The sequence below is a fragment of the Mus caroli genome, chromosome 14, assembly GCF_900094665.2.
Source record: "Mus caroli chromosome 14, CAROLI_EIJ_v1.1, whole genome shotgun sequence".
Lineage (NCBI taxonomy): Eukaryota > Metazoa > Chordata > Mammalia > Rodentia > Muridae > Mus > Mus caroli.
Window position 1 is genome coordinate 18,174,791 of NC_034583.1, and position 12,425 is coordinate 18,187,215.

General features: G+C 53.2%; 1 protein-coding gene across 5 annotated transcripts in view; it reads left to right on the top strand.

Annotated features, from left to right (window-relative positions):
- The window catches only part of Zmiz1 (zinc finger MIZ-type containing 1), a 206,056-nt gene that overhangs the window by 38,268 nt on the left and 155,363 nt on the right, over nt 1–12,425 (top strand). For all 5 annotated transcript variants that reach the window (XM_021182703.2, XM_021182704.2, XM_029468727.1 and 2 more), the window contains exon 2: nt 4,539–4,643. The gene's annotated coding sequence lies outside the window, so the exon portion shown is untranslated. The remainder of the gene's footprint in view (nt 1–4,538; nt 4,644–12,425) is intronic.

Below are 12,425 nucleotides of genomic sequence, written 5' to 3' on the forward strand. Positions count from 1 at the left end.
TCCAGTCCCTGGTGTGATGGTAAACTTCTCCTCTCCATAAAACATCTCCCTGAGACAGCAGCTTGCTCCACCAAGGGTGTGATCCACACTTGGCAGGGCCCCTGCTGCCGCAAGTGACAGCCCTGAAAAACATTCGGGAAGACCAGTGTGTGCTGGGCATGGCTAGAGGAGCAGGGTCAGACTGAGCAGCCCATCTGGGCCTGGGATCCTCACATGGCCTCTGGCTGCGGCTGCTCCCTCCACCGTGAGGCGGAGCAGTATCAGGTATCTCCTGGCTCCCACAGCCCTGGTGGTGTCTGGGTCCTTGGCATGGTTAGGCAGCAGTGGGGAGCCTGTCTCCCAAGGGTAGCATTGCCAGGCTGGTCTGTGGCTGGATACAGCAGGGCCTTGGACCTACAGCCTCCAGGCCTGCGTCACGCTGGCTTAGGTGTCCTGAATCAGAGCCAGGAAATGGATCTGCCGTACCAGTGTGGTGGGGATAATGACCAGGGCAGCTAGGGTGAACCCCAAGCTCCTGCCTGTGTACACTGAGGGTGCTAGCCTCCTATCTATTATGCCTTATGCCTGTGCTCAAGCTGCTATCCCACCTAGTCAGTAGCTGCCCCTCAAGCAGGTCCAAGCAGTATTCAGTCTTTACCAAGACTATCCTCTTATTCCACTCCCCAGTTACTCTCAGGGCAATTTCCACCCCCCAGGAGTGCCCCCAGGAATTACTTCAGTGAATCCTTCTTTGGTGGCCTCTGCCACCACTGTCCTGTCTTCTCTGCATCAGCTCCCCATGGGCCTCTAGTTTGGGCTCCATCATTGTAGAGCACAGTCACGTTCTCTTGCAATGGGTTCCCCACTGCCGCTGCCATTAGCCCCCGAGGGCCTTGAGACTTGTTTATTTGTGCATCCCACAGGCCTGATATATAGTAGGTGCCCAATAAAAGCAGGCTGGATTTAATTAAGAGGCTCCTGAAGGCGGTGCTGGAGTCTCCCTTTGTTAATGATGTGGGGAAGAGCGGAGGGTTGCACGCTAGCAAGTGCAATACCTTACCTCCCTGCCCCCAAATACCCCTACCCAAGGTGACTGCTGGGGTTGGGGCTGGGGCTGGGGCCAGCCTGCTGCTGGCCTGTCTCCAGCCTATGCCTTCCTTGCTGGCAGGAGCCAGCTCCCCGGGCTGCCCGAGTGATCACTCCAGAAAACACCCCAGTGGAAACTGCATGAATGATTGATAAGGGCTGAGAGCTGTTTAATATTTTCCTCCTGTTTAATGGCTATCAATAATTTAATACGCTCTCTGTATGTTTTTAAGAAATAGCACCCATTTTGCCGTCTCCGGTTTAGCAGGCTAAATGATTTAAGTGTTGGAAGTGTGCTCAGAGGGTTGAGGTGGAGCGAGCGAGTCAGAAATCTGGAGTCTGGAGTGGGTGGCAATGAGGGCCACCACAGCATCTTGGCCTGGGATGAGTGTGTGTGTGTGTGTGTGTGTGTGTGTGTGTGTGTGTGTGCAAAAGGGCCCATGCCTTTCTGCTAAGAGCAAGATAATTGCTTTTCTGGAGCCCCACTGAACAGCAGCCAAACAGCTGTTGCTCCCCCAAACCCTGCCCCATGCTAAGCACGAGGCTCTGGGGGCTCAGGAGCTGGGAAGGAGATGAACTGGTTCTACCACCATGGGATGAACCCACCCCCCCAGCCTTACCCCTCCCCCCTCCTGGAGCTTTTAGATCATTGTTAACGATGTGTTCAGACCATTGCCCTGGAGGGCTGGTATCTTCCAGATGGGTTTGGGATGGTGGAGAGCGATATTCAAAGCTGATAATCTCTGGACCCAGAAGGACCTGGAAGGTCACCTGCCTCTGTTGCCTATCTTTCCAGAGGCAGAAGATCACCTGGGAGGTCTTGTTAACAATTTAAATTCCTGGGCTGTCTTCCAGACCTGCATTCTCTCCAGGGAGAGGACAGAACACTGTGGGTTCAGCAATCATCTGAGTGATTTGGTCCTCAGGGGAGTTTGAGAAATTGAAGTCCAGCTTGCGTCTGATCTACCTGTGACCTCGGGGGGCCCTCCCTCTACCTGAATACCTTTAGGGATGCTGTTCTCACCCTACTCACCCCTACACATACAAACAGCTGCCTTCCAGCAGACTTCTCCAACAGGGACCTGGCCGTGCTGTGGCTCACCCATGCATCTCTTTCTTAGTAAAGGGTGTCTGAGGTGGGGAGTAGGTGCTATGGCCTCTGTAGAGTGAGCTGGCTACCTCAGATGGCTGTTAGCTGGAATTGTTGCTGGCACAGTAGGGACAGAAAAAGACCCAAGACCCACAACACCTTGGCCTATTGGCCCTCATGCCTTCCACGGAAGAGGGAAAACAGACTTATCCAAGATAATTGAATTAGCCTACCTTTCATGGGTGGTGAACTAAGGGGCTAGTGGTCACACATACATTTAAAACAGGGCTGGAGCTGGGAAGATGAAGACAAGAGGTTGGTTGTATGTGCCTAGACCCTAGCACTGGGACTCAGCTGAGACTCTGTTGCCCAGCAGGGTGTGAAGGCTGCCATGCAGACTGAGCCTGAGGGCTACCCAGAGGTACTTCAGAGGAGTCAATTCCCACGCCTCTTCCTTGGCCCTTCAGGCTCTGTGGTCTTATGGGAGAAGGGCACACATTTATGGTGCCATCTACAACAAGAGAACCCCTTAATTCTCCCCCATCACGGAAATCTCTTTGCATCCCCAAGTTCAGCTTCACCTTCGGTCTTCACTGACGGTAAAGCATCACTTCATCTGATGCTGGCCTATGATCTGTGTCACCTGGAGACAGATCACTGTAGGATTCAATTCTCTGGGAGACTAAGGAGATGGAGGGTACCACCTGCTTGAAGAATCTTTGGAGTCAGAAGAAAAAGACTCCACCTTGCTTGAGATAGGCTCTATTCCCTTCCGCCCAGAACTGTGCAAGCACACATGGGCCCAGAAAAGGATGGGAGGCTTTCTGCAGAAGGCACCACCTGGCATGGTGGGAAGGGGTGGGGCATCCCAGGTGCAGAGGTGAGGGAGGCAGCTGTGGAGTGTGGAGAGTAGGGAGGTGGGGCATGGGGGCAGTGCAGGGTGGAGCCAGACCTGCCACTCAGCTGCTATTGAAATGTCACTCAGGAAAGTGTCCTACCCTACTCATGTAGCTGAATAAATGGTCTCAGAAGTGAACATGCTTGTGTAACCACTGCGCCACCAAGAAGCACAACATTCCAGACTCCCGAGAAGGCCGTGTGTTCCTCTCAGATGCCACTCCCACCACACAAAGGATTCTGATTGGTGAAGCATGGTCTCGGTTATCAGTTCCACTTTAAAAGGAGTGGTCTGGAGGTGGGGGGAAGGGAGCATTTTGCAAGAGGCCCCTCCTTGTCTGGGATGTCCCTTAGGATTCTCCAGTCACCTGAGGCCTCTGCCCCTACTGGGCACTGGGCTGGGATGCTGCCTGGACCTCTTTTCTCCTTCCTTGTAGAATGCCTTCCTCTGAGGTCTTAAGGCTTTCAGAGAGTCAGGCTCAGAAAAGTAGAGCCTCCTGTAGCTAGGTCTCTATACCCAGCAAATGCCAGTTGCACTGAATTCTCAAAGCAAGATTGAAGGCTTACACCGGGTCACAGGGGAAGAGCTAACTGCCCCTTAATAGAAGCTGCTACATGGTTGTGCTTCAGCCCCAAGTCCCCTGTCTCTTTTTGACCTTGGTCCAAGTGCTCTCCAAGTGTGTTCGCGCCCATGGCTCTGTTGGTGGCTATGGCTAGTGCCACCTTCTCCTGATACTTTGAGGGCGTGTGCATGATGCACTAATCTGTCTATTCTGTGCCTGTGTTCATGTGCAGTGTTCACTGTGGGGCTGTTGTGCCTGGTACTGATGAACCGCCTGAACTATTGTGTACATTGCTGTTGAAATGGATTTTCTGGGTCCTGGGCTAGCCCAGCAGACTGTCTCACACCCTCCTCTACAGTGGCAATGCCAGTGTTTGCGCCACCTGCAGTAGTTAGCGTCCAGAAGGGAGTTTAGGAAGGCTTGCCAGCTGTAGATCGGCCTGATGTGGGTCTTTGCTCAATTGACACCTGTGCAGATACTGCAAGAGGCTCCTGATGCTGCCCTCTCCGAGCCCTGGCTTCAGGTTTCCAGAAGAGAGCGGGGGGGGGAGCTAGAAGCATGCTGGTGGGGTATAGTGGTGGTGTGCATGGAGGTTTGACTGTTGCTGTCTGCATACAGGTCACTGAGGGTATGAATTCCAAGACCCTGAGCCTCTTCTAAGAGGAGCTACAGCCCCCAGTTTCCGTGGAGCTCCTCTTGGGCACCGGGCTTTATTCCCCAGGAGGTAGTCTGAGGGACCCTGGCAGGCATGGTCCTGTGCACAGTCAAGTCTCTTGCCTGTGAGAGGGATATTTTCCCCTGCTAGTCTATAGATGAAGAAACTGAGACCTTTCTGAGGGCACACTAGAGGTCGGCTAGGGGACTCGGGGTTTTCCTGCAGTCCTGAACTCAGAGCTCATTTTCCTCTCTGCTTTTTCTTGCAGGACTCAGACAGCATAGAATCCACTCAGCATCTCCTTCACCACAGCCTCCCTTCCCCAACATCACAATAGCCTTGAGTTGTGATCGACTGGCAGGAGCCCTAGCAGGTGAGTGGATGGGCCAGCTGTATTGGTACTGGGAATCGGCCACTGAGGGGTGGGCAGCTATCTGAGGCCACCTGAAATAGATCTGGCTGGAGGAGCTGGTTGGGGAAATGTCTCATTTCCCAATTTCTGTTTTGTTCCTGAGCTCTGAAGCGGGAGAGGAGAGGGCATGGGCCTAGCCTCGTTGTTGGGAGTGTGGTTTATTTACCATCAGTACCCTGTGTAGGCTTGGTAGGTCTCTCCGTCCTGCTAAGGGATTTTACCTTCTAGTTTAGTTCACAGAGATAATAACAGTAGTCATAGCAATAATAACATCTTCTGCTCCTGTGAGTACCTGACTATACACTGGTACCATTTTCCCTCCATAACTGCCCTTGAGAAGTGGCTGTCACCATCACCAATGTACAGATGAGGAGACTGAGCCTTGGTACCTTGTCCAAGGCCACATGCTGCTCAAAACCTGGGTTCTAGGTCAGGTCTGTGCACCCCTGAACTCTCTCCTGGTTTCCCCATCCTGGGGCTCCTTTTTGAGGGTTGGGGCTGAGTCTCCTCAGTAGTGATAACTCAGTGAAAAAGGAGAAGTCTTCTACAAAGTGAACAGGCTGTGCTGGTTGCTACGATCTAGCTTTCTCTGATCTGGATCCCTCTGGAAGTTGGCCATGTCACATTGAGTGGGGTAACTGAGGCCTAGAGAGGGTGGGCTACAGAGGCAGGGATGACAGGGCCAGAATTGATATTAATTAACTATGTTGCACCCTCGGGCTCTCCTTTCTGCTGGGTCCCTTTCAGGCCTGAGAATAACATCTATATTATGGTAGAAAGCCCAGAAATGAACCCTGGGGAGAGGCTCTGTAGTTGGCCTGGAGAAGGAGAGAGCATTACTATGTTGATAAGAGGGAAACATGGAAGACCAAACAGAAGACACAGCTCCTATAGAGAGTCCCAAGCAAGCAAACATTAACTCACAGCCATTCTGCCTGCATCCAAGTACCCGTGAGAATCTGTTGGTAGCAGGACCAGCTGTATCATTTGCAGGGCCCGATGGAAAATAAAAAACCAAAGTCAGTTGTGCACAAAGTATCAACGATTTCAAGATGGTGATGGCACAGTGAGGTCCTTTAAAGCTTGAGGACTAGTGTGTCAAAGGGTGGCCCGTGAAGCCAGATCTCCATCCAAGTGGCAGCCATCAAGTGAGCGCTCTACCACTTACAGCCATCCACAGCCTGCTGACCCTGCCTGAGGTCCCACCACTTAGAAGGCATACACAGCCCACTGAACCTGCACAAGGTCCCTTGGCCTCCGAGCCTCATCCACTATATGAGCCGCAGTGCCCCTTCCCACAGTAGGAGGCTCTGTGATGCCAGGGTCCATCTTTTCCCAAGCAACTGGGGAGAGGTTACATTAGGGTGTGTGGGAGCTCTCTTGGGTATGCTGTTCCAGCCTGTCCTACAATCCCTGTGCCACAGTCCCAGCCCCGCTAAAATGACCAACCTGGGTTTTGGTATTTCTCAAGTCCACCAGACCAGGTAGCATATATGTCAAGGGACAGAGAGAAGGGAAGATTCAGCAGCAGAGACGCTCCAGCAAAGTCCAGAGGCTTCTGTTTGCAAAGCCTCCTGTCTGGGCTTTCCAACCCCACCCCCACCTGTTTCTGTCCACTCGGTCTTGTGGGTTGGATGCCTGGAGCCTTCTGTTTCCTGCTGCTTCAACCAGGGGCTGTTTCTTGTGGTTTTCTGCAGTGGGCAAAGTGCTTGCATAACTCATTAGATTTCATAAAGGGCATTATTCCTATTGGCTGGATGCAAAAACCGAAGGCTATGAGAGGCCTGAAACCTCTCCAAGCTTCTGGGCTGTGGTAAGATCCACCCAGGTCATGAGATGGGTGATGGCTGTAGAGGACCATACCTGGGCTCTGCCATGGAGTCTGACTCTTTCCTCTTTGTAAAATTCAACTCCAACCTTAGTTGGAGAGGCTCCAGGTTCTAGGCTGATGAAGATGACCTAGTAGGTCCTGGAGGTCTGGCCCACCAGAGTAAGGCAGCCTTCAGCCCTGCTCCTTCAGAGGGGATACAGTGAGTCAACACAGAACTTGGGCAGAGGAGAGAAGACTTGAGTTGCTTCTGACCATCACAGCTGGAAAGTCCAGATGTACAGGAGAGGGTGTCCTGTCAGGTTGTGACAGTCTGCCCCTTCAGTGGCTGGAATGTACAGCGGAAGGGCACACTGGATGGTTGCAGTGAACATTACGGGGTTAAGAATGTGAGCTCAGGGCCTAGACTCTGGGTTCCTGAAGCTCCATGTCTCTATTCTTTTATTGCCCCCGTCTAGTGGCAACGCCTCTTTAAGCCCCACCGCATCATCTGCAGGTGAGGAGGGGAGTCTGCTTCGGGAGGGTCCAGATAGCACTCTGACGACACAGCAGGGCCTGCGGATCAGCGGTGGTAGCAGTCAGGGTGTATGACGTGGTTGAGTCCAGCTGTGAGAATACATGGGCGCGGTTCCTAGAGTGAGCTTGCTGTGGAACCACTAAGAAGACATAGTGGGAAAGGGTGGGAGAGATCTGGGCTCCTGAGGAGGTGAGTCCATGCATGTGCCTTGGGCAGCCACATGACAAGAGTCACCCACTGCTGCCCCACCAGCCTCCAGACTCCAGGAAGTGATGTAATCATCTGCAATCTGTGCACTTCTAGGGCTAAGCACAGTGTAGGCTGCCAAGGCCAGCACGCAGAAGGCTGGCTGGGCCCAGCCCGAGGTCAGGCAGAACTGAAGTTCCAGGGCCGCCTGTGGCATGCCTGTCAGTCTTCAGTCCAGCTGAGAATGCATGCCCCAGGCCCTGCCTGGAATCTGTGGCCTCCAAGCCACCCCACCACCAGCAGCCTCTCTAGCCTGCCCTGCCCCCACCCCCTCCTGCTACTCCAGCCTGGAGCTGGAGATAGTCTACAGCCTGCTGCTCATTCCTGCCCGTGTGGGTCAGCAGGGTAGGTCTACCTTTCCATCAGAGCTGCTGTGTGACCTCAGAGAAGTTCCTGCCCTTTTCTGATGCCATTCCTCAGCCCATACAACTAGAAGGTAAATCTTAAGGCATCAACAATCCAATGAAAGATGAATTTGTCCTATTGTACAGATGAGGAAACTCACAACACAGAGAGGCTAGAAAACCTACCCGGAGTCACACAGCCATTGGTGGAACTGGGATCAAGCTTTTTTTCTGAAAAGCGTATGTTCTCCCTGCTGTCAGACTGGCTTTCACAGGCACTGGAACCATGCTGGTCCCTCCTGCTAAATTCAGATGGTGGCTAGACAACTGGCTGAGCGTAAGTTCAACGCAGTACTCACAGAACTGCGGTGGACAGGCACAGAAGTGACCAGTCAGTGAGGGTGAAAACCAAGGAGGTAGCCAAGAAGTCTGCTTGGAGGAAGAGACGCACTGTGGTGTTCCTCACAGGTCTCCTGGGGTGTCGTCTGTGTATCCTGGCAGCCTCACAGACAGCCAGGAAGATCTATTCAGCCACAGCTGGAAGCAGGTGTTTCTGGTGCCCCAGAGGCTCACACCCGGATTGGCCTGGCTTCTTCTGGAATGGGAGCAAGGGCAGCTCTTGGGGGACTTAGGGTTCAGCCTCAGCCGCCACACTGGAGGTAGAGCCAGAGCCTTAGTTCCCAGGCTGGGGGAAGAGGGATAGTGATGGAAGGCTTACTCCTGTACCTGGACCTTTGGGCCCCAGCAGGTCCTGAAGCCCCCAGTACCTTTTCTGGGAGGGAAAAGCCTACCTATCCAGAGGCAGGATGAGGACAGTCCAAGGGGGAGCCAACCACCCTTCTGTCACCCTCTGCACATATATCGGTCCTTCACTCTTCGAGGGTCTGAACTCAGCTCATGATTTGGGGTGCATGTTCCCGAGGGACAAGTTGGGATTACGGAAGCCCAGAAACCAGGCAGGGGGTACACAGCTACAGCTACATTACGCCAGACACAAGAGACTATGACTTGGGTCCTTCCGAAGGTGGACTAGGCTAGCTTTCTCTCTGGCTAAACCAATTATCTACTTATATTAGGACTGAAGGCCCCTAAAGCACTCTGTGAATTTAATACAAACAGCTCTTCCTCCTGCTGAGGTTTGCTCATCCATCAGGTCTTGCCTGGAGTTCGCCGTGCTCTTGTTTGTGAGACACATGCCCAGGCCACACTCAGAGTAAACGACAGCTCTACCTGTGCCTTTGTCTCTGGGTCCAAAGCCCTCACATACCTCATAGCAAAGGAGAAGACCCTGAGCTGGCCACTGTCTTGAGTCATCAAAATGTCACACTCTGTCCCAGGGAAGGAATGTGCTTCAGAAGTCACCTGGCCAAGGTCCCCGTGGCATAAGGAGACCTGAGGCCCAGAGACACACCCAGCCTTACCCCTACAGACACTGCCCTCCTGAGCTACTCTGGCTGTATGGAAGATGGTGTTGCTGACAGAGGGGACCAGCAGGAGTGACCAGAGCACTGTGTTGACCGAAAAAAAGGTCATATGAGGAGCTGTTACTGCAAGGAGCAGGAGCAGGGAAGTTCAGTTGTCTGTGGAGAGTCACCTAGAAGGGGCTGAGGAGTCCAGCTCTGAGAAAACTGATCACTGCCTTCTGGGTCATCCCCTCCACCCTGACCCATTCACTTGGTGTCAGGATGCTATGGAGGAGGACAGAAAGTGGACTGGAGATCAGAGTCCACCCATAATCCTTATCAGCTCCCTCTATAGAAGGACGCTGAGTGTCCATCTGCTCTGCAATCTGGGAGGCAGTAATGGTGTTCCTGTGACCTGGGGTAAGGTCCTGCAGCTGGTCCTCAAGAATGAACCTGAACTTCACTGCCTGCATCCAAGCCTCAGGAAAGGCTGGCCAAAGAGGCTGACCCAAGGACCATGTAGAGGGATGAGGGGGTGATAAAGGACAGGGGTGGGTATCTGGCTTTGCAAGTGCAGGTGCCAGAAGAATAGAGTTTGTACGAACTCCCTAAATGTTCCACTCTGTGCCACAGTTTTCCTTGGATCTTCTCTAGGCTCCAGGCACCAACCTCTAGGCTTTGGTAGGAATATCTGCCTTTGGTCAGCACAAGCTGCGCTTGGGTTTTTGCTGAGGGAGAGACAGAAATGTCTCGTCCTTGGGGAAGGAAACTCCAGCTGGGCTCAGAGCTTTTCCCTGGCTGATGAAGGCCAGTTTAAGACCCTAAGAGTTAGCCGGGCGGTGGTGGCACATGCCTTTAATCCCAGCACTTGGGAGGCAGAGGTAGGCATATTTCTGAGTTCGAGGACAGCCTGGTCTACAAAGTGAGTTCCAGAACAGCCAGGGCTACACAGAGAAACCCTGTCTTAAAAAACAAACAAACAAATAAACAAGACCCCAAGAGTTTCCTAGCCTAAACCATCCAGGGGGCAGGGACTGGCCTTATTGTAAGCCTACTACCTGTGGGATGAGGATCTTGTTCCCGGAGTGCGTTTGGGAGAATGGTCTGACTTGGGCATCCCATCTTTCCTATAAACAACTGCCTCCAGGGAGAGGCTGGCGGCAGGGAGAGGGTGATCCTCCCAAGGCTGTGGCAGGTGGCCCAGGCTCTGATGCAAGTGTAGTAGTACACGGGGAGACTTTCACGGCTGACACCAGTCTTCAATCACTGCAAGTTCCGGGCCCTGTGGGCTCCTCCCTGATCACCCCACATTGTGTGTCTGTCGTGTCTGACTCAACCATGGTCTTGTTCCCATCTCATTCCTGTCCTCGGTAGCTACAGCCCCAGGCCCCCTGGACTCCGATTCCTGGGATCGCATGAATCTCCTGTACCCTAGCAGAGTACACAGCTGCCTACAGCAAATGGTGGCATGGGTGGCTGAACCCAAAGCCTCTCCATGACCTTTGACTCATGTCATTCTCAGAATACCAGCTTGGTGTCAGCCTGATTCCAATGGGGGAAAAGCTGGAGTCAGAGAAGGCAGGACATTTGGCCAAGGTCACACAGCCAATCTAAAATCACGCTGCGGATCGTGGATCCTGGTCATGCTCTTCTGGGGACCAAGCAGATGTTGCCTGTATGTTAAGGGAGCCACTGGCTAGTGCTGCTGGAGGTCCAGAGGAGGCAAGGCCCTGCACTCCTCCCTCCTGGACTTTATCTGCTCTAATTGGCCACAAGCTCTGGTGCTGCTGACATTTACCTGGTAGGGAGAAGGGCCTCTCTCCCTCCTGCATAAAGATGCTAAAAATAGCTAGGGCCAGCTTCCCACAGCCCCTGCCCAGCCTACGCTTGCTCCCCGCCTCAGTGACCTTTATCCTGGGGTGGCACTAGGCTCCGCCTTGCACTCTGAGCAGGAGTCTCTGTCAGGTCTCCATGTCCTCCAGCTGTCCACAGTGGCCCTGCTGGGACCCCAGCTCCATCTTCTTCCTTCCCCATGGACATTCCCTGCCTAGAGTGGTCACCCCATCCCTGGACTTCAGCAGGGGCATGCTCTCTTCTCTGTTGATGGGAAACTCAATTTTCATCCTTCTCTATGCTGGACCCAGATGCAGTGAGGTGTTTATTTGTCCATCCTTACCCCTCCAGAAAGGAAAAGGAGACAGGCTTTGGCATGGATGTTGGGAGCCTGCGTGCATCCCCACCTCCCAAGGTGGACAGCACCGCGTGACCATAGGGTACGGGAAGGATATACTGAGGCAGTGTACAGAAAGGCTGGGTCAGGGACTGAGCACCTTTCGGGCTGTTCTCATACACTCTACTGGGAACCTAATAATTGAGAATGGGATTCTGGAACAAGAAAGGAACGTTCCAGAACAGGCTAAGGATTGGCAACTTCATGTCTTTCCAGTCAGGGCCTCTTGCCCATTCCCTGTGCGCTCCCGGATGGCCTGCCATGCCTGCCTAGCCAGTGTTTGTCTGGTTCGTGTCCTGGGTCAGCATGACCAGAAGTGTGTAGACACTGGCCTTCATCCAGTGGCTGGCTGGCTTTGGACTCAGCCCAGTGGAAACAGAAGTGGTTTTCCAGGTTTGGACTCACGCCTTGTGCACAGGCTACCCCAGCATGCCTCAGTTTCCTCAGCCAAAACAATCCGATAATGGCGTAACTTACACTAAGTAGTCTGAGGGCTTGGTCATCAGCGCCTGCGTACACAGAAGAGTGCGCATGCGCGTGCACATCCAGTTAGCATGCAGGACGCATCGGCTGCACCTCCTGCACTGAGGCTAGTTGCTCAGTTGGTGATAATGATAGTGGCCACCTGCCATGTTGAGTGACTGGTGTCAGCTGCTGAGCACAGCACATGGGATGCCGAATTCAGTCCCCAAACCTCCCTACACAAGGTCCTTATTGTACACTGCATTCCAGATGAGGAGACAGAGGCACAGAGAGGCCACCCACAGTTGGAAAGGGGTGACATTGGAAGTCAGAATCAAGAGTCAGCCCAGATTCTTGAGTGGCCAAACAGCTGAGCATACCTCATCCTGCCCCAGGGTTAGCACACAAGTTCCACATCCTGGGGATTCAACTCTCTTTTGGGACAAAGGGTGGCATGTGCTCAAGGTCACATGCAAAGGTCACCTTCCTTCTACTTTGTTTGAGACAGGCTTTCTTGCTGTTTGCTTTTGTGGACATGGACACTAGACTGGCTGGCCTCTGAGTTCCTGGGGATTCTCCCTTTGCCTTCCATCTTGATGTCCCATCATATTGAGTCATCTGTCTCTCTAGCCCTGAGATGTAATAGGAAAGGCAGAAGGATCCCCGCCCCCAATCCCCCAGCCCCCAGCAGGACCTTCCTGGTACAGCAATGG